Here is a 22,279-nt window from a genome sequence, read left to right as displayed (position 1 = left end):
AGCGTGAAAATATATTTTTCTTTGACACAGGTACACCTGTAATTAGAACATTGAAGCCAGAACTGCATATTGTCATTAAGTCTAAGTGGTCGAACTCTAAAGGGTATCCCAACATCGGTGAGCCAAGTATCCTTAAAGGTGGGTAAATAAAGATGCACCTGTAGCCAGTGGAGATGCTATCTACCCTACTCCTGTGGGGGTTGCGGCTGTCGTAACTTTTAATAGTTTTGTGGTTACCCAAAACCTGGAGAGATTATGCTCAAGTTGTTTATAGAAAAAAATGACTTTGTAAGTGGGCTTCAATCAGAATTCTGGCAGGATGCAAACCAGGAACAGCAGTAATAAAAATAGTTGACTCCTTTTACTACTAAAAGGCAACTCATACTCTGACTTATAGATGGCTTTTGAGACAGTAAAATCTTCAACTCTCCTTAAAATCGTCCAGCAAAGATGTCTGAAACCTTTAAGCTCAACCACAGGCGCAAGTGTGGGTGAAAGGTACTCTCCCCTCCAGGTTCACCAGACGACAAGTTATTTGGCAGTGATGCTATCTATCCCTTCTCCTGTTTGCCCTGACTATCGACCTTGTGGTGGTGTGGGTCCAGTGCAATGCCCAGGTGTGGGTGTTTGATTAGAGGATAGCAACCAAGGACCGGATTGCTCTTCATACCGATAAAGTAGTCCTGTTTCTTTCCCATCCTTTCTCTACCAAACCCTGCTTTGTGTGACTGCTGGAACTATACGAAGCCACTTTGAGGCTTCACGTGAACGGGTCCTAGTCTTTGTTAGTGTCATTAAGGAGGGACTTGTGAGATCACAAGTACTGGTCCATTGACGAAGCTTCAAATGCCTGGCGTTCTATGTGAGCCCAACCTTACTTGGGCACTAAATAGTAACCCCCTACTGCTCTAAATAAAACAACTTAATCAGATGGGTCAGTTTTCTGCTGAACATACTAGATAGAGTGTGCCTCTTTAAAATGATGGCCCTGCTGCATTTTCTTTATGAGCTTTAAAACTTCCCCTTGGCTACCTCCAAAACTGGCTTCGGGATCTTCATGCTACAATTCCTTTGTTCTATGGGTGGAGCGGTCCCATACATCACGTTCGGTACATGAACCCAGTCAACTTAGGATGTCAAAATGGGCATGGCTAATGTACAGCTGTATGACTGGGCATCCCAGACATTAGTGCTGAACGAGTGGCTGTGCGGGAGGGTGGTCTGACCTGGTGTTTTGGTTAGCAATGGCGAGCCGTGACAAGCCTTGCTAGTTCTCTGTACTCTTTCGGAGATTACTAGAATCGGACTTTGGCATGGCAAGCGGCCTTTAGGTAGGTAAGCACGGGAGAGCGGGGTTACAATGGAGACCTCACTATGGCACTACTTTTGCTTACAACAATTCACAAGGCTTGATTGCTTCTACAAATGGTACCTTATCGGTATTTCATGAGTGAGAGACCTATGGCAATGCTCGGTAGAGTGTGCCTCTTTAAAATGATGGCCCTGCTGCATTTTCTTTATGAGCTTTAAAACTTCCCCTTGGCTACCTCCAAAACTGGCTTCGGGATCTTCATGCTACAATTCCTTTGTTCTATGGGTGGAGCGGTCCCATACATCACGTTCGGTACATGAACCCAGTCAACTTAGGATGTCAAAATGGGCATGGCTAATGTACAGCTGTATGACTGGGCATCCCAGACATTAGTGCTGAACGAGTGGCTGTGCGGGAGGGTGGTCTGACCTGGTGTTTTGGTTAGCAATGGCGAGCCGTGACAAGCCTTGCTAGTTCTCTGTACTCTTTCGGAGATTACTAGAATCGGACTTTGGCATGGCAAGCGGCCTTTAGGTAGGTAAGCACGGGAGAGCGGGGTTACAATGGAGACCTCACTATGGCACTACTTTTGCTTACAACAATTCACAAGGCTTGATTGCTTCTACAAATGGTACCTTATCGGTATTTCATGAGTGAGAGACCTATGGCAATGCTCGGATATGAAGTGTTTTCAGGAAAACTCAACTCGACAAATATTCCCAACTGCATCACTCCCTTATACAACACCAAGACTCTTTGAACAAAGCCTCCAAATTGAGTACTTTCAAAGCCAAGCTCCTCATGAGCCCAATGGGGGGAAAGAAGGGACATCCCACATATATAAATCATTGGGTATTCACTACCTTGATCCTTTTGTAACCCTGAAGGTACAAGGGGCCACTAGGGTTGCTCTCTTAGATTAGGACGATTGGAGGGAGGCTCGAATTGCCCACCCAGACACTAGCTCAACTCCACCTCATTCAACTTCACTTTTTCATGATACTTATCCTATACTTCATGAACTTTGGTGAGCAGCGTGGCACCTAACAGCGGAATGTTTCCAAAACCCAGAAGTGGAAGGGAACTTCTTTCTGGTCATTTGGGACTGCCCCACTCTCACGCTGTACTGGCAGGAGATACTCGCTTACCCTATTGAGGGTTCTCAGGTGCCCTGTTGATCCATGGCCCCAAATTGCCTTGCTGGAACTCTTGGAGGATCTGGGTGGGCCAAGGGGTGACTTTGGTGGGAATAGTTGCCAAACACTGGAAATCAAAAAAAACACCCACCCTTACAGAACAGAAACTTGCCATTGACTGGTGTGCAAAAATGGAGAAACCCATTTACAGGGCAAAAGACGTCCCCTAAAAACATACAAAGATATGGGGAAAGTGGTGGGCTACTCTGTGTATTCTTATCCCACATTATGTTTCCTGAGTTGGCTGTCAAGGGGAAGCTTTATTGTACAGATTCAATGTCCATGTGTTATGTTTCTATAACAAAATCCTTAACATTTTGATTATATAAAAAAGAAAATCAAGCAAAGGATAGGTATGAATGAAACTGATTACAGCACTTAAAATAACAAATGAACTGATTCCCAACTACCATGCATAAATTTAACCTGCTTTAAAAAAAAGTTGCTCTTTATCTTTTCTCAGACTTCCCCTTTAGTGTCCAAGCCTGGCTCAACACACATATTATGGTGAACTCTAGCCATTTCGTTGTGGGAAGCTTTAAATCTAGAGGCTTCTGCTTGGCCAAGAATTTGAGCTTACAAACACACTTTATTTCATAAGTTAAATGGGCATAATGCCATTTCAGACTGTTGGGGTGATTTACATGTTTTATCTCAGACAGAGATTTCAAACAAATGATTTGATCGCTCTTTATTGAGACTGCACTATGGAACTTCCTCCTTGTTGAAATTCTCACATATACCACTTAGCCTCTCTCAAAGCAGCTTTGCATGCAGCTGATAGAGTTGCCATTAGCGTTAGCAAATGTGATCACATTTCCTCAGTTCAGGTTACCTTGAAGAATCTCCACATTCAGTCAGTTACTATCTTCAAAATGTGACCAGCAAAAATTGAATCTATCTTTAGAGATAGGTAAGCTGAAAAAGAACCCGCAAATAAAGAATGAAGAAAGGAAGACACATTAGTTTATTGCTCAGTCATAAAGTTCCTTTTCAGCATTTCTGTCTATCCAGATACAACTCTAACTTCCCATCTGTAAAGGAAATGAATGTTCCTTTAATTACTTTTAAGTTTATTTCCTGCTCTCCTGTTGCTTCAACTCAGAAGATGTGTAACATTCATAGAAAGATACACCTTTGTCTAACTGCATTTTGCAAAATATGCACTATACATTATGACAAGAATGTTATAGCTTGTCATCAAACCTAAAATTACAACGACACAAATAATACAATGACCCTAGAATTTTTCAGAAGATCTTTAATGTATATTTTCTCACAAACTTTTCTTTCCCTGATTATGCTTCAAGAAATGTCCTATGATCTCTTAATCAAATCTTGATTAACGTCAGAATGTTCATGATGCTAATAAAGGTATGAAAATACTGAGATACATTTTTCAATCCTATCTATTTACTTAATATTTCTAGAGTTCTTGTGGTTTTGTTTTCTTTAAGAAGCCAAATATATTGAAAATGTCGTTAGTTTACGACCAAGTGACAGAAAACATCTCCAATGCGCCTGACTATGGGGGACCTTTATGCTGTTGACCTTGCCCATTAAGGGAGCCAGCCGCTCTAGTCTAGTCTAGTCATGACTTGTACTGGCAGTAGCTTCGGTTCTTTTTTTAAGTTCTTGTGTACTTCCCATATTTCACCTTCTTGACCAGAAGAATTATTTAGAATCCACTCTTTTTATGTGAATTGACTTTCTAAGCAGAAGTCTTACATTTTTTATTATTCTAACTAACAGTATCTCACAGGAATGCCTTTATGGAACCGTTTAGTCTTGCTTCAGTTTAGGATGAGAATGGGGTTTAGTGAAAGCAGAAAACATCATCCTCAAACTCTTTCTAACAGATGACTTCCAGACTCCCACCTACTTTGGACGAGTGTACTGTCTGCCAAAATATTTTTAGAACACCTCTGAAGAATCAAGAGGAAATCACGCTTTGCAAGAAGAAGCTAGAAGATTAATAAACATTTGAAGAGTATTCTTGGTGACTTTTTTAAATGAGATTTTATTAGTTATATGTCCGCCGCCACCTTGTGGGCAGGAGACAGAATGGTTGGCACATTCAATTGAATAATAACAAAGCTGCCTTGTTCACCCTGCCCCATCATATATCAACTTATGAAGTAACTCAACCAATAAAGCACCCCAAAACTGTTCATAACCATCCTTCCCTATATATTAGGTTGGTATCTGTGAATTTCTTCATCTAAAATTACAGTTGCATGATCTATAACTCTAACCCCTGGTACTGGCAATAGTCCAACCAGATTTTGAAATGTTTCAGCTGGCACCCTTTGGCGACATAGATGAGCTCCATGCTCATACACTGATCTAATCTCTTCTTCCATTGCTTCAGCGAGGGGTTAGCACCATCCAGGACATGTCCTTCTTTGCCACTACCAGACCCAACCACAGCAAAACCATTTTGTGTCTCTCCATATCCAAGTCTGCCTTTATGTGTAGGATAGTCAATCTAGGATCCCTGAGTTACTCTATCCCAGCATGGAGCAAAGGTTGGAAAGGACTTCCTCTCAGAAAGGGGAAGTGCACTCCACATACCCCTATTGTGTGCATCAAATCTGGTCTGTGAAGAACATCTCAAACAGTTTGGGAGACCCCCCCCTTCCATAGTTTGTATTTCCCCCTGCAGGTCTTTAGAGGACTTAAGAACATTTCCCAATCTCGCATCTTCCAAAGTGCGATTCCAATCAGGTCCAATTGTTTGAAGCCTTGCAGCATCGAGACCTGTTGAAGACCCATCCTGGCCCACAGTGACATCACCTCAATGAGTCTGTCTCCCCATCCACTGTCCCTAAGTGTCTATTCAAATTTTAGTGACCAGTTTACTAGCTAGGGAGAGCAAAAGATCCATTCTACCCCCAAGGGATGTGCGTTGAGTGAATGCCTCCCTTGTAGCCCTTTTTTTCTAAGGCAAGCTCCCTATCAGCCCCTACACCATATCACCATTCAATGGTTATTTATAAGGGAGTAGCCTTGTAGTGAGCCCTAATGTCTGATGTGCTAAATACCGCCACATATGTCCATACATGATCTTATTGTTTGTGGAAATGTCCCCACTGCTGTAAGCCGTTCAGTGTTAAAATCAAGGACTTATTTTATGTTGAATCAGGTATTACATTTGATGTGTGGGCCCGTTTTCAACAAGACACCCATGAATAATGAAGCATTCAGCTTCAATAAGACATGTCAATTCATTGTCTGAGCTGGAGTAATCTGAGGCTTATTATCGTTTGAGTATAACTCCTGTTATTTCCCCCTATTCTTCTCTTTTACCAGTAGCTCCTCAAACGTCTGTGAACATGATCATTATTACGGCCTTGCTAATGCCAAAATCTTCATGTGCATGGAGAACTCCTTCCAAGATGAACAGGTCCATGACTCCTACGCTTAAAAAATGTATGACTCATAGAAGATACTTCCCTAAGTCGCTAATCCAAGGCAGTTATCAAAACTCTATCCTGATCTTTTCGGAAGATATATGCTAACAAAGGAGCACACTCCATGTCTTCGTTGTGCACTTAGATAATTAAATATCACACAAATTGAACTCAGAGGATCATAACGCTACAACAGATGTAGACACTTCACCTCACTGGAGTATATTCTCTAAGTTACTATAGCAACTGCTGTTACCAGTACATTATATGAACAACTTCTGTGAAGTCCTAGCTTGAGAACATGACAAAACAGCTGCATATACTAAAAGATTACATATTTATGAGGTACTCTAGTTAAGAGCCTATATCCAAGAAGTGAATACTGCTTTTTATTGCTTTGTCATCAAACCCATAATGTGACCATTCCTCTCACAGGTATGTACAAAAGATGCTACTTAATTTCTCGAAGTAGAAACCAGCAGAGCAGCAGATTTGCTTTGCAGCCAAATTCAGCCATTGTGGCTACAGTAGGAAGGGTATTCTACTGTCTCCTTACCTCCAGTTTCTTAGGCTACGGGAGAGAAAAAAACAAATTCTAGAAAAAGTACAGTCTTTCACTCTGTATGTCTGTTGATGAAGGCTGCAAGTGAAAAACATTACTGGGTCATCATGACAGATCTTTGTGGAAGACAGAATAGACGTTTGCAGAAGCTCTCCCTGCAAATAAAATGGAGGGCTCTCAAGAAGTCCTCAACCCCCAGTCTCCGTGTGCATGGTTCACGTCATGGCCTGGTTCAGTGGAAAATCTTCTGAGTGATTTAGAGGGCTTACGCAAAAAAACTCAGAAGTTAAGGTATCTCACTCTTCAGTTCTCCAGCAGATCTTGTACCTGCAGTTCTGCATCTCATAAATTTGTGAACTGTGACTGTAATCGAAGTAGGATTAGAAACAGAGTACCTTAAGCATCATTACAGATCGCTGAAAAATATTTATTGTTTGAGAGTTTAGATCCTTCAATGGCAAGAACTCCAGCCATAACTAAAGCAGATTTTCCTCTCATTGAAGACCAGCAAAGGGTATAAAGGCAGTCAGCTACGTTCAGCAGAAGTAAGGGAGCCTCATACTTTCGGGACACTGCAACTCCACTCTCGGGACACCGTGGCTCCAGTTTTCCCATTTCCCCATCAGCCACCTGTGGGGAATAATATTCAGATTAGTCTTCCTGATAGTCCCAGTGTATAAGCGGTAATGCAGTCCATTCTGCTTTATTTAGGGTTGTTCCTGTTAGTTACATTTTTGAAGCACCTATGTAGTAATTGTTTGAGTGTTAATGAAGACCTCGTGATGGAAATGGAAAGGTTACTTACGTAATCCCAGAACTACGTTATGGTTATCTTCATTTGATTTATAAGCTGCTCGCCTGCTTCCCTGATAAATTGATCCTTTATTGCCCAGATGAGCTGACTGTGACACGATGATTCTCGGCCTTTCGAATGAGACTACTCAGTTTTTAATTGTAATTGCAAATATTTTTTTAATTTATTTAAATTTTAAAGAAGACAGACTATGGTACTTTCAGATACGTGTATGGAAATAGAACAGAAATATTATAAATAAAAATATTGTTTAAAAAAAAAAAAGGCGTTCCCATGTAGGCTGTTGTTTTTTAGTATACTTAATGACGATACCTATGATGGAAAATGAGGTTTAGAGGCTAAAAACTTTACCTTTTACACAATCTTCATTCCCATTAAAGGCATTTGTCAGATTATGTGCTTATTGTGGCATTTGCAGAACAACATGTAAGTTGTGTTAGAGGGAAGCTTTTGAAAATCTGTAATTTATGCACTTGGTGGAGAATAATTTCTACTTGACATACGATCACGCTTTCAGTGCAAGTGTGAGCAATGTTAAGCAGTGATGCAGTTATGCTAAACTGAACTGCTCAGAAAAAAATGCTTACTTTAAAGGGTGTAAATTGTATCACTGCTGTTAGATGCTAGGAATTTGACACACCAAGTTTAACTTAGGTGAACCAAAATTGAGCCATTTGATGATTGACGTCTGCCTTTTGACTGCGTATTCCAGCTTTGAAACTGTCAAGAGTGGAAGTAGAGGTGAAATGAGGATGAGAGGGCGGTGGTCCTGTAAAATGCAGTGAATTTGTATGTTTTTTTTTTTTTTTTTTTTAAGTGTTCAGACATTTTGCAGATTGTTTCCCCCTGCAGAAACACACACAAAGCTTCTCCTACAAGTGCTTTATCTGTGTGTGTGTGTGTGTGTGTGTGTGTGTGTGTGTGTGTGTGTGTGTGTGTGTGTGTGTGTGTGTGTGTGTGTGAGTGAGTGAATGAGGAGGCACCCATGCAGGGGCGGCTCCTCCATGTGGGCGGAGGAACGTCCACGAACCTCCCGCCAGCAGCGGCAGCTGCAAACCTTTTATCATTTTTGGGGATAAGGGGAGGGGACATGGGGGTGACGAGCAGTAAGCGTTCCCCCCTCTGAGTACATGTGGGTTTGGCTGGCCATCTACGGCCAGCCAAACACACATGGCACAGGGCTCTCATCAGCCCAGCAAACATGGTTGCTGGGCTGGAGACAGCCTGTACAAACTCCCAGTCTGCCTGGGAGCGCCCTCGGTGGGCGCTCCCAGCCAGTCCTAACTCTGCTCTAAGCAGCGTCAGGATTGGCGCAGGGCATACTGGGAGCCTGTTCCTGCCTGCAGCGAGACGGGAGGAGGCAGAGGAGCGGCGCGGGAGCGGAGGTAAGTGAGTTTTATAAAATTATTTTTTATTTTATTTAATCTCCCCCCGCGCACCGCCCTGCTCCTTTTAATTAGTTCGAGCCGCAACTACACACGTGTTCTTTATGCAGGAAGATGTTTCTGCATAAATAAACATACATTTCGTATGGAGAAAAAAGTTGAATGCTTATTTAGGTTTGATGTTTTCATTTTGGAAAATAGGGGTGACATTATGTGGAAAAGGTTTTTAGAAACATAGGAAAATAAAATAAAAAAACTGTTCAGGTGGGCTTAGATCTCTGTGTTGTAATCCAGGCTGGTTGTAGTGAAGAAGACAGTGGCAGGAAAAGAGTGTAAACGTTGGCTTTCTAGGGGATGATGCACATTCTATAAAAAAGGATATGGAGATGTTATTGTTATGTGCAACTGCCAGGGGAGAAACTCAAAAATTATCGTAAGATCTACCACCTCTATATCAATTTTATATGAAAGATACATAGACAGTATTCATGTGGGGTTGCTGAGAGAAGCAGAAGTATCTGAAGAGAAGTTTACAAAATCCGTTTTCCCAGCAAATTAGAAAATTATTTTACAGATTTAACCTCAAACAGGCATTGAAATAGAGATGAGGATGAGAGATGGATTGGCTACATAACTGGTGCTACCCCCTCTGAGATGGGACAATCTAATGCTGGACTTGGTAAATACTGGCCAGTGTCTGATGCTGTATTTACCAGCTGCAACAACATCACACCAGTCTGTTTTTACCCCTAAGAATAGGGAATAGTGCTGCATTAATGTATGTTACAACTGTTCCTCTGTACAGAAACGTGGAATGGTACAATTTTCCCATGAAGAATTCCTTTTTACTTAGCAGAAATTGGGTGGTAAAAACCTGTGGTTGATGTGCAGGTATTACCTTAAAACTTTGAATCCCACTTCCGAAAATCTGTATTGCCACGAGGATCATACTGAGGCCCATAGTCTGTACTGGTTCAACTGAGACAGTAGGTAAAGTGTTCAGGCACAGCTCAAAGGGCAAACGAATGAAATAACATAGATTTTTTTCACCCTGAAGAGTTGAAAGAAGCATTTAGATAGTTATGGACGCATCACCTTCCAAGTCATTTATCTTGAAGTTGCTACCATCACATGTGGGGGTTGGAGAGGAGGGTGTCGGGCTAGCAGTCGGTGCAAATTGCCCGGGGCCACCTTCTAATCAGGACCCTGCACATCAGCTCACAATACCAGATAAGCAGTAGATTTATAGCCGTCAATTTAACTATGAATGCAAGGCCTAGAAGTGATATTACTTTAGCCATCAGAGATGGATTCTTTGCTGGACCTGTTCAGTATGTCTGAAGGGAGAAAGCATCCTGCGGAAGGTGTGCAATTACTCAGTTACACTGCAGTGTCACCACTTATTTCATTTAAAAAAAAATAATAATAACATCCTGTGTATTGCTTCAGTATTTTTTTCTGGTTGATTCTTCTAACTGCAGCTTCCTTACAGCGTGAATTCTTCTAGGCACTAGACTGGATCTGGAAACTTACATTAGTGGCGAGCACTGGCAGATGGCACCTTCCTACTTCACATCAACTCGGGCCCTAATGAGTCAGAGCAGTCTCTGGGTATGGTTCCACTGATAAGACTTTTTCTGGCGTTGGCTGACCCTGTTCGCCCCCTGCCAGCACCAGGACTTGCTTCAATAGCACTTGTGCACGACCCGCTTGTAATTGTTGCGTTGTTTCCAATGTCAGATCCAAGGCCGGCATTGACATGATCTCATCTTAAGCCACACTATTAGATTACGAAAGCTCAGCCTGTGACACATGGAGACTACACTCCAGTACCCTTGTCTGTCCTTTGATATGTCAGGAGGCTGGAGGCCATTTTCATGTCTGGTTCAGAAACACACCATGGCCTACTAGGATGGCTGTGAAGGCAGATTAGCTTCTCCCAGATCATTATATGGATGAGGGACCTCTATTGAGGTTTAGAAAATGTTAGTGGCCTAGATACCAAGCCTGAAAATTATGTGAACTCTCTTTTATGTGCCCCCAGAGAGGAGAGTTCCTCTTTTATACTTTTGCAGTAGTGGTTCCAGGATAACAAAGATTCTGCAGCTTCCTGATGTTGACACTAAAGTCAATCTATTCATGAAAATGATACAACCTGGACCTTCCACTAACCCCTTTGCTTCTGTTCCCTAACGCATTGACTGATTGCCTACTTGCGACTTTGTCCAAGCTTTGTTCTTGTCCTCAAATAAACTGATTGATTTCCCGCTGGCACAGTCCTGCTCCTGGGGTCCATCTTTTCTGATACAATGTTTTACTTTTGAAAATGTGTTAGTCCAGGCTTCCCTTAGGAAAGCCATCTTAACTGCTTTTCTTTAAGTTCTGCCTGGGAAGGAGTCCAAGGGAATTGATGCCTTAGGTACACATTTGTTCTCTTTTGCTCTGGTGGCTCTTGGCTTATTGAATACATTGTGCTTTTTGTATTACGATAGCATACTCTTTGAGATATGGTGAGTGATATTTTGCCTGCTCTTCCTGAAGATGTCAGAAGCTCCTATATTCAAACAGTACAAGATGGGCAAAATGGGACAAGTATGTTTTGGGAGACTGTTGGGATACACTAGACTGTGTTGCCAATTCTAAGGGCCCCAATGTAATTATCTGGGGGCATGCCTGAATGTGGACAATGGTTTTTCTGGGAAATCCAGGTATCTCTGATTGACATGCTCTTTGACAGAGCCAGGCCTTTTGTGGATAAGGCAGATTCCTTGCTGGAGTGCTTTAATGGCAGCAGGGCAAGGGTTCGCTTCCTAGGACTACTTTCCCCTGCTCGTGGATTCACATACCAATGTAGGAAATTCCAGGGTGCGTGGAAGGGCCTTGACTATTTCCAGAAGCAGCTCTCTCAGCCCATTTAACTGCGTGCTCAGCAACTTCACTGATGCAAGGGCTCTGACAGTGGCAGGGGTAGTGGCCAGCAGCATGGACGGCATTGCCTTTCATCCGTTTCTTCTGCAGCTGCTACCAAACCACTGTAAATCCCCTTGTCCATTCATTTGAGGCAAGTAGCTTGGTGTGCCATTACTTCATACCAGTGGGTCCTTCCGGTTGTCCAGGATGGCTACGCAAGTTCCTCTGTTGTCCACCCCCAACCCCTTCACCATCCCATCCAGTTGTCTAAAGTGTCAGTGGATCAAAGATTCAGTCTTTGCTTGCCATGGGTGCGATTGAGGTGATACACAAGGCAGAGATGGGCAAAGGCTGTTACTACCTTTACTTCCTGGTCCCAAAAAGGGCAGAGAATTGAGATATATCTTTCACTTCAGGCTACTGAACGCTTTTCTGTGAAAGGACAGGTTCAAAATGCTGACATGGATTCAGGTTCTGTTAACCTTGAACCCCAGAGACTGGATGTGCTTCATGCTCGTTGGCACATGTTGACTCTGTAGTGGAATCTCTGGCATCATTGGGCCCAGCCTGGGGTTGTCCATCAGATCATATTCACATCTCGGATGAAGCCAACTGTGAACTTCATTGGTGGATGATGGAAGCCTAACTGATGCATGGTAGACCTTTTTTTTTTTTTTTTTTGCCCCTACAAGATCACAGTTGTGACATACTCGTCACTTCTGAGTTGGAGTCCCCATCTGGATCATCTGAAGATTACAAAAAAAAAATCTTTGATCTCCTATGGAGCAGTAGCATCATATTATTCTTCTGGTGCTGCAGTTGATTTGCCTTGTGTTCATGGTGTTACTGCCTTATATCAGGGCCAGATCTCTCCTAGTTCTGACAGACAACATGACTGCCAAGTAACACTGCAAAAACAAGGCTGATGTGGAGTCATGTGCACTCCTTCTGGAGTCCTGCTGGCTCTGGTGATAGCTGGTCCCTTACAGGATTTCTCTGAAGGTCAAAAACATGGGTGTGACCTTATCAGCTCCTACCCTTCCACTAAGTCTATCTATTCTGGCCATTCATGTTAATGGCCAGGTGAGGGTACCGCTGTGTTGATGCTGCACAATTGATTCTTGCTATCTTGATGTGCACACCCTTTGAGCCTATCGATAGTTGCTCTCTGAGGTTGCTTACTGTTAAAACTGTATTCCTAATTGCTGTCACTTCTACTCAACGTGTAACCTTAATGAATTATCTGTGCAGCTGCCATGTACCACATTCTTCCCTAATAAATTGGCTTTTAAAACTAGGGTGTCCTTTTCCCCAAATGTTGCATTGCCTTTTCTTGTGCAACAGTCTGACACATTCCCAAGTATTATCAGGAGCAGGTAATGCCTGCCAAAAAAGTCCTACTTAGAGAGTGCTTCTTGATTTTCAATAATTTTGAGCATCCTTCTGTTGTCACCTTCTCTGTAGTGCATTCCAGACAGCTATTCTCTTACTTATCAGTTTCTTTTATGTTAATATTTCCAGTCTTGTATGCACTTTCTCCATTCATCTGGATAATTCCTAATTTGGACACATCTTGCGTAACAAGCATTTGGTCAATCCTTCCACCGCCACCCTACCCTTCTTTAGTCCAGTGATTTAAGATTACTTTTTTCTAAACTGAGTTTTCTTTCTTCTGGATAACCTCTTGATCCAGCCAGTGTTTCTAAAACTGTCACATCTTCTTTAGTTCCATGCCTCGCTTCCCTTTGCTATTCTTCTCTCTCTTCCCTTTGCTATTCTTCTCTCTCTTCAGGAATTGTTCCTGACTCTTGGAAGAAGGCTCTTGTCCTACTATTAAAATAACAAACTGCACGCCTCCTGCTTTGTTCAACTACAGTCCCATGACCCTTCTCCCTCTTACAACCAAGATAAATGAAAGCTTGTGGCTCAACATTTTTCCCATGTAATAAAGAAAATGTTTTTCTACGTTTTCAACAGTCGCCTTGTCGACATGGGTGTCGGGAACTGCTTGGCCTACATTGCATCCTTCCTAGGAAGGATCACTTACCCCAATTGGCTAACTCTTTAAGGTAAACCGGTGTGGTATTCCTCAAGAATCCTCAGAGTCCTACACTTTTTCATATCTACGTGTCCCCTCTGACCCTATTCAATCTTTTTCGCTCAGATTCTGTGTATGCAGCCAACAAGCAGCTAATGCTTATACTTGATGCTAACCTGGCCATCTTTCAGAATCAGTTCAAATGGTTTCTATGCGCCTTAGCCAATCGGATGAGCACTAACTTACTTTGTCTGATCAAGGACAAAACAGAGACCAGCCTTGTCATCCACCTGGTGGCCCCAATCCCTAAGCTACTTACAAATGTGTGCCTCACCTGCTTGTAGTCTGGGTGTCATTTTTGGTGTAACAAGCTTATTTTCCAACCCATAGCAACAACCATTACATTTATCTGCTTTCTGTCGTTTAAAAGTTAGCCTCTCTTCTGGAAAATTATTGTAGCAAAACCCTAGTTCTGATGGATACAACTACCTGTGGATTCCTCACCTAATGAATACTCCCATGGCGCCAGCATTCGACGGAAATCTTCTTCCTAGTCTCTGCACGTCGACGAGGACATCACTCTAGCCCACGCGACGCCGTCTGACGTCATACAGGTAATAAGAGGTCCTCGCCGACGTCAGTTCCCTTTTTTCCGTGCATTCGAAACGGTTATCTTCGAGGGAGCTACTGTTACTTTAGTGGTTACAGTGTGTTTTCTGCTGCGTAGTTCTTCTCTGCGGTAACAATGTCTCAGAGAAAGTCGGGTTTCAAGCCCTGTCGAGAGTGTGGGGGCAAGATGTCCGTTACAGATCCTCACTCCGACTGTCTCTGGTGTTTGTGCTCCGACCACGACGTCGTGACTTGCGATTCATGTCAGCACATGAATCCAAAGGCCCTCAAGGAACGTGAGGCGAAACTATTCCTGGCGAAGTCGAAGAGAAAGGAAAAACATCACAAAAAGTCTTCCTCGCCAAGGTCTCATCGGCGTCATCGAGACTCCCGGCGCCGTAGAGATTCACGGCGTCATTCCAGCAAGGAGACTCGTTCGAGGTCGCCTTCGGCTCGGCGTCGGAGGACTTGGGAGGTCAGTCCCACGGTCACGCCGCATCCATCAACGCCGTTGCCCTCTCCGGCGTCACCGACTTCGCCTGGACAAGCGTCTATGGTTGAGGTGATGCAGCCTCTTGTGATGTCTCTGGCGTCGCGGACGTCGAGGCTGGCGTCGGGGTCGCCTTCGATCCAGGCACCTCAGTATCCGGCTTTTCCAGCCCCTGGAGCCGATAGTACCGCATTTCTGAATGCGATGTATACCATCTTTCAGCAGATGGCTCCAGGAGGTGCTCCGGCTGGTCCTTCGGGGCCTTTGGCCTTTTCATTGGGTGATCCTGCGCCTCTTCGGCCGGCACCCTTTATGCCCTTCCTCCCTTTTGGGAATGTGGGCTCGGCGCCGACACGGCCGCTCCGGTGGCTTCAGAGGGATTGGCTCCGGAGGTTTCCATCCTGTCGACGTCGGGATTTCGTCCTGTGACTCCGGTGGGTCCATCGGCTCCAAGATCTCTTTGTCCTGCTCCTTCATCGGCGCCGAAGCGGCCTGTGGCGCCGGATGCAGCGTCGGATGCTTCTGGAGATCGGCGCCGATCTTCGACTTCGGCAGAGGCCATGTCGACTCCGCGTATTGAGCAGAGACTACATTCAAGGAGGCGTGCTCTCCGTCTTTTGGAAGAGCAGGAGTACCAGCGAGTCCTGGAGGAAGGAGAGGTTGAGGACTCTGGTGATGGACTGCATGGTCTGGATACGGCCAGTGGGCTGGATACTTCCCCTGAGTGGGACCTTTCATCTCCAGGGGAGTATACGGAGGAGGCTGCTACCTTTCACGCGGTGGTGAGGAAGGCGGCTAACTTTCTGGACCTGCCTTTGCCGGTGGCAGAGGCGAAGCAGAATTTATTGACGGAGGTGCTGCATCCGGCCTCTGCTGCAGCGGAGCCTCTCTTGCCATTTAATGAGGCTTTGCTTGATCTGGTGTGGAAGAAGCCTGTATCTTCCTCAGCAGTTCATAGGGCTGTGGCCAGGAGATATCGGGCTGCACCATCTGACCCTGGTTTTCTTTCAAGACACCCTATGCCGGAGAGCTTGGTGGTGCAAGCCTCCTGTTCATCAAAATCAGCGCCTGGATCTTTCCCGACGGTACCAGGAGACAGGGACTCCAAAAAACTGGATGCGCAATCCAAGAAAATATTTTCTTCTTGCAGTTTGGCGTTGAAGGCCACCAACGCAACTTGCATTCTGTGGAGATATATTCATGCTCTTATGGATGATATTTCATCTTCTTTTACGGAGCTTCCCCAGGGACTCTTGGATGTTGTCTCAGACGCCCAGGCTGCCGCAACCCAGATTATCCAGTCTGGGCTGGACACGACCGACTCGGTGGCTAGGGCAATGGGCACGGCTGTGGTGGCAAGGAGACAGGCCTGGCTCCGTAATTCAGGGTTTTCTGCGGATGTACAGTCGACCCTATTAGACCTCCCGTTTGATGGGGACAAACTGTTTGGAGCAAAGGCAGATTCAGCCTTGGAGCGATTTAAAGAGAGCAGGGCCACAGCCAAATCGTTAGGGCTGCAAGCTCCTTCTTCCTCTGCCTCTTCCAGGTTTTTCAGGAGGTTTCGTGGATTTGGGCGTGGCTCTTCCTCCTCTTCCTTTCGGGGGAGGTTCCAGCAACCCGCCTCTTCTCACCCCTATAGATCATTTAGAGGGAGAGGTAGGGCCCGCACCAGAGGAGCCTCTCAACAGCACTCTGCCTCTTCCTCGTCCTCTGGAGGGGTGCAGCAGGGAAAGCAGCCTTAGGCTTTCACCATTTCCCACTCACTCCTCTCCTGTAGGGGGAAGATTACGGCATTTTCTCCACAAGTGGGAGACTATTACAACGGACACTTGGGTTATCAGTATTGTGGAGAAAGGCTACACCCTTCCCTTTCGGGAGTTTCCACGCCCATCTTATTGTTCAGAAGAACACCTCCTGTTGCTAGAACAGGAGGTTCAAGTCCTCCTTTCAAAGGGCGCAGTGGAGTTGGTTCCAGAGCAGGAAAGGGGTTGAGGTTGTTACTCAAGGTACTTCCTGATTCCCAAGAAAGATGGTCGGTTGAGACCGATCCTGGATCTGAGGATCTTGAATTGGTTCCTCAATCAGGAAAAGTTCAAGATGCTGACCCTAGCACAGGTGCTTTTGGCGTTGAACAAAGAAGATTGGATGGTGTCTGTCGACTTGCAGGATGCTTATTTTCATATCCCGATACTCAAGTCGCACAGGAAGTATCTCCGGTTTGTGGTAGGGTCGCAGCACTATCAGTTTGCGGTCCTCCCGTTTGGTCTTACTTCAGCACCTCGAGTCTTCACGAAGGTGATGTCAGTGGTTGCGGCAGAGCTCAGAAGGAAGGGGATAGCAGTATTCCCTTACTTGGACGACTGGTTGATCAAAGCCAAGTCCCCGGAGCTTGTGTCGTATCATCTGCAGTCAACAACCCAGTTGTTGTTCGACCTGGGCTTTTCGGTGAACGTGCCCAAATCTCACCTGGAGCCCTCTCAGCGCCTCCTGTTCATAGGGGCAGTACTGGATACAACATTGAATCGAGCCTTTCCTCCGCCTCAGCGGGTTCAAGATATTCAGGAATTGGTTCCAATGTTTCGAAATGGAGCGGTAGTTCCAGTCCTCAAGATCCTTCGTCTGCTCGGTCTGTTTGCCTCCTGCATACTGTTGGTCACGCATGCTCGCTGGCACATGAGGGCTCTTCAGTGGTGCCTCCGAAGGCAGTGGTCTCAACACAAGGGAGATCTAGAAGGTGCGGTCAAGATCTCCAGAGATGCTGCTGTGGACTTGAAGTGGTGGATTGCGAGCAACAATCTTTCGCAAGGAAAGCCGTTCGCGCAGTCGCCACCAGTGGCCACGGTCATAACGGATGCTTCCACTCTAGGGTGGGGAGCTCATCTGGGGGATCTGGAGATCAAAGGACTTTGGTCTCCAGAGGAACAGATGTTTCATATCAATCTGTTGGAGTTACGGGCTGTACGTCTGGCTCTCAAGGCCTTAGTCCCTTCCCTTCGTGGTCAGTCGGTACAGGTCCTGACGGACAATACTACCACGATGTGGTACATAAACAAACAGGGAGGAGTAGGGTCGTACCTTCTCTGCAGAGAAGCTCTTCGACTATGGTCCTGGGCAAAGGACCATCAGATTTGCTTGGTAGCAAATCATTTGGCCGGGGTCTTGAATGTACGTGCGGACAGTCTCAGTCGCCAATTCTCGGCCGACCACGAGTGGCGTCTCCATCCAGATCAAGTCCGTTTAATCTTCAAGATGTGGGGGTTTCCTCGGATAGATCTGTTTGCCACTCGGGAGAACGCGCATTGTCCGTTATTCTGCAGCCTCCAGTATCCGGTGCAGGGAGCATTGGGGGACGCGTTTCTGATAACCTGGTGCGACCAGTTGCTTTAGGCGTTTCCCCCCCCATACCCTTGATTCCTCGAGTGTTGAGGAAGATTCGCCAAGACCGGGCCCAAGTCATCTTAATAGCTCGGGATTGGCCAAGGAGGGTGTGGTACTCCGACCTTCTCCAACTCTCACTGTGCCCTCCACTCCGTCTCCCTCTCAGGGCAGACCTCCTCTCGCAGTCGCAGGGGCAGGTTTTATACCCCAACCTCCAGAGTCTACACCTACATGCCTGGAGATTGAACGGGGCAACCTGAGTTCCTTCTCTCTCCCGCCTGATGTAGTGGATGTTATATTAGCGGCCAGGCGACACTCCACTAAATCTATCTATGCTAATAGGTGGTCTAAATTTGTTATGTGGTGTGGGGAGAGACAGATTGATCCCTTACATGCTCATCTGTCGGACGTTTTGTCTTTTGCTCTGTCTCTAGCGCAGAAGGGTTGTGCAGTGGCTACCATTAAGGGTTATTTGTCGGCTTTGTCAGCCTTCATTTGTCTTCCAGATCAACCATCGTTATTTAAATCCCCTATTTTTCTCAGATTCTTGAAAGGTCTTCTAAATAAATATCCTCCAAAACCATTCGTTATGCCTCAATGGGATTTGTCCTTGGTCCTCACTTTCCTTATGGGGTCCCCTTTTGAGCCTATGCATTCTTGCCCCTTAAGGTATTTGGTTATTAAAACAGTCTTCCTGGTGGCTATAACATCTGCAAGGAGAGTGAGTGTGTTGCAGGCCTTATCGGTAAAACCCCCTTATACAACTTTTTATGGGGATAAGGTGGTGTTGAGGACCAAGTCTGCTTTCCTCCCGAAGGTTGTTTCACCCTTCCATTTGGCCCAGACAATTACTTTGTCCACGTTCTATCCTCCGCCTCATCCTTCAAAGGAGGAAGAGAGACTACATCGATTGGACCCAAAGAGGGCGTTAAGCTTCTACATTGATAGAACGAAGGACTTCAGGCTGGAGGATCAACTGTTCATCGGATACGTGGGCAAGAGGAGAGGAAAGGCAGTCCACAAGAGAACACTCTCCAGGTGGGTTGTTCTTTGCATTAAAATCTGTTACTCTTTGGCAAAGAAGGATCCTCCTGATGGCATTAGAGCTCATTCCACCAGAGCTAAGTCGGCCACTTCGGCCTTGGCCAGGGGTGTTCCTGTGGTCGACATCTGCAAGGCCGCAACTTGGTCGTCCCTTCACACTTTTGCGAAACATTACTGTTTGGACTCTGAGGTCAGAAGGGACGGCCATTTTGCACGGTCAGTGCTGCAGGATTTCTTGGTTTGACCATTTCGGCACCCACCACCGGGAGTGGTACTGCTTTGGGACTCTATTCATTAGGTGAGGAATCCACAGGTAGTTGTATCCATCAGAAGAACGAGTTACTTACCTTCGGTAACGACTTTTCTGGTGGATACATTAGCTACCTGTGGATTCCTCACGGTCCCACCCGCCTCCCCGTTGCCTTTCTGGTCTTGCCAAGTAATCCTTGAGTGCGCTCCTCTTGGTCTTCAAGATTGCAATAGATGTTGTGTATATGGATACTTGTATATATTTATATGTATATATATATATATGTATATATCTTTGTGTATATACATGATTTGCATATATTTGTTGGTTTAAAAAAAAAAAAATAATAATAATATTAAATCTACAGCCATTTTATTGCAATGTTGTGTATTTTACAGTGTTAGTTATGGGATGTTGCCTTGCTCTTTCATTGCATTGGGTTGTTGTTCTCATGCACGTAAAAAATGTTGGTACTGACGTCGGCACGTCGGCGAGGACCTCTTATTGCCTGTATGACGTCAGACGGTGTCGCGTGGGCTAGAGTGACGTCCTCGTCGACGTGCAGAGACTAGGAAGAAGATTTCCGTTGAATGCTGGCGCCATGGGAGTATTCATTAGGTGAGGAATCCACAGGTAGCTAATGTATCCACCAGAAAAGTCGTTACCGAAGGTAAGTAACTCGTTCTTCTGGCTCTGATTATTTACAGGCCTGATCACTGCATTTCTTTATTTGCCCACCTTCTCAGTAGGATATGTCGAATACAATACATACACAGTAAGGCACACATCCCCCTTGATTTTTCTTTCTTTGTGTTTATTCACATTCATATAGCCATCTTCTAGGTCCAGAATCAACCAAACTTCGGCTCAAACTCCAGCCACGGAGCATACATGCAGCGCGTTTTTCGGTCAGGAACCTAATGAAACGGTTCCACCACACGAGAGGTTGATGAGTTATTAATATTTAGAATAGTAATTTGAGATCATGAACTAATGAAGTATTTCAAGTTTATTTAGGTAGTAAGAAGAAAATCGGAGAACTGGAAAATAGGGAGCAGGAATTTCTCGTTATTTATCGATACAGTACACCGAACAGCCCTGATGAAGTCTATGAGTTAAATTCCAATAGATGAAACACATGTTGGCTGGCGTTTGAGCTGAAGTTTGGCTGATTCTGGACATAGAAGATGGCTATGTGAATAAATAAGAAACACGAAGAACGAAAAATCAATGGAAACGTGTGCCTTACTGTGTATATATTGTGTGACAATCTAGGATTGTTAATGTACTTTTTTTTTTGGTGTGTTCCCTATTAAGATCACCGTCTTACTAGAGATCTGTTTAGACTGTAATAATATAATATTTAAAAATAATTGTGGCTTTGTAAGTGCCAAATTCTCCCTTTAAACCACCCACTTGTATGATTTAATATGTTGAAAACAAAATGCAGAGGCTCACCTTGTTTTAGGCATCAGCAGAAACATTAGAATCGTGTTGGACCTTAATCATCTGCACTGGTTAAGAAGTGTTGGCTTTTCAAAGCTGTGCTTCTGTCAGAAAACATTTGACAGCTCATCTCCCAAACAGTTTATTTCTCTTTTCTCTCCTCACAATCCCACCAGAGCTCTCTGCTCTAGAACTACCTTCCTAGTTCATAATCCCCAAATGTGAAAAAGCTTTCTTGGGCATAGAAGCTCTTACTGTGGTGACTGCGAAAGCTGTAATGCCCTGCCTTTAAATGACCACTTTGAAAATAATAAATTTCCTCAACTTCTTAGAGCTCATCTGTTCCTTTATCCTTTAACTCATCTGCCTAGGCTTTAGGTTGTCATGTAAGGTGCAATTTCGCCAGCTCCAGGACACCTTATTCCTGGGAAGGCAGTCCAGAAGAGGAGTATGTCAAGTTGGATTGAACTCCCTATCTAAGTGTGGGACACATTAGATTAGGAAAGTGCCTCGAGAGGCCCTTTGGGCTCATTCCACCAGAACCAAGTTTGCCACTAGCCAGAGGTGTTCTTGTACTAGATATCTTCTAATCTGCTAGATGGACACCCTTCTATGCTTTCACCAGGGATTACTGCCTTAAATCTCACGTCCGTAGGGAAGACTTATTGCTTACACTGTCCTAAAAGATGTCCTGGAATAAAGGCCACATCCAAGACCATCTGATTTGTGGGAGTCTGAGATTGGGCATTGATGGAAATCTGCAGTTAGAAGCAGCCAACAAGGATGTTTCTGATTTCTCTAACCACAGATTAGTCACAGTCCGAACTCCTACCCTTTCTGTTGATTTATTTCATGTTAAAAAGGCCACAAGTTAAATTTGACTCAATGTCTAATTTGTCAGTCGCTCCATGTGTGAGGCTGTGGAACATGGAGTGACAAACTGACATCATGCAGGGGTGGCACCTATATATGGTTCAGTGGCAGCAAGCCTGAGGGTAGTGTGGAGTGGATTTGGATTCTCATTCCACCATTCGCTGGTGCAAGAGCATTGCCATAGGAAAGGAATTTTTTTTTTTTTTTTTTAATGAACAATTTGGGGGGCTATCCAACATTGGGTTGCACTCCCTCCACCACTAGATCAGTGTTTTTGATCCCTGGCAAGGAAGATGAAGACGTTTACCACAATCTGCTCATCTGTGTGGTTAGAGCAGGAGAGCACAAAATACAATTAGAAACAGGGGTTGTGAACATTGAAACTGGCATATTCTGGAAAAGGCTTGATTCCACCCAGCTTCAACTATGGGTGGGCAAATTGTTGCAATGGCCCTTATTCTGCCCCCCCCATCCCCCTGGAAAGCTTAGGCAAGTGCTGAGTCAAGGGGGCATTTCAAGCTACTTTACGTTGTCAGATTAGTGGCATGACCTTTCATCT

General features: G+C 44.7%; 1 protein-coding gene across 5 annotated transcripts in view; it reads left to right on the top strand.

Moving 5' to 3' along the window:
• Positions 1 to 22,279, top strand: part of RALGAPA2 (Ral GTPase activating protein catalytic subunit alpha 2) — a 1,651,508-nt gene that overhangs the window by 376,006 nt on the left and 1,253,223 nt on the right. The window lies entirely within an intron of this gene.

This window comes from Pleurodeles waltl, chromosome 5 (genome assembly GCF_031143425.1).
Source record: "Pleurodeles waltl isolate 20211129_DDA chromosome 5, aPleWal1.hap1.20221129, whole genome shotgun sequence".
NCBI lineage: Eukaryota > Metazoa > Chordata > Amphibia > Caudata > Salamandridae > Pleurodeles > Pleurodeles waltl.
Note: the sequence above shows the minus strand (reverse complement) of the source record. Positions and strands in the feature narration are given on the sequence as shown.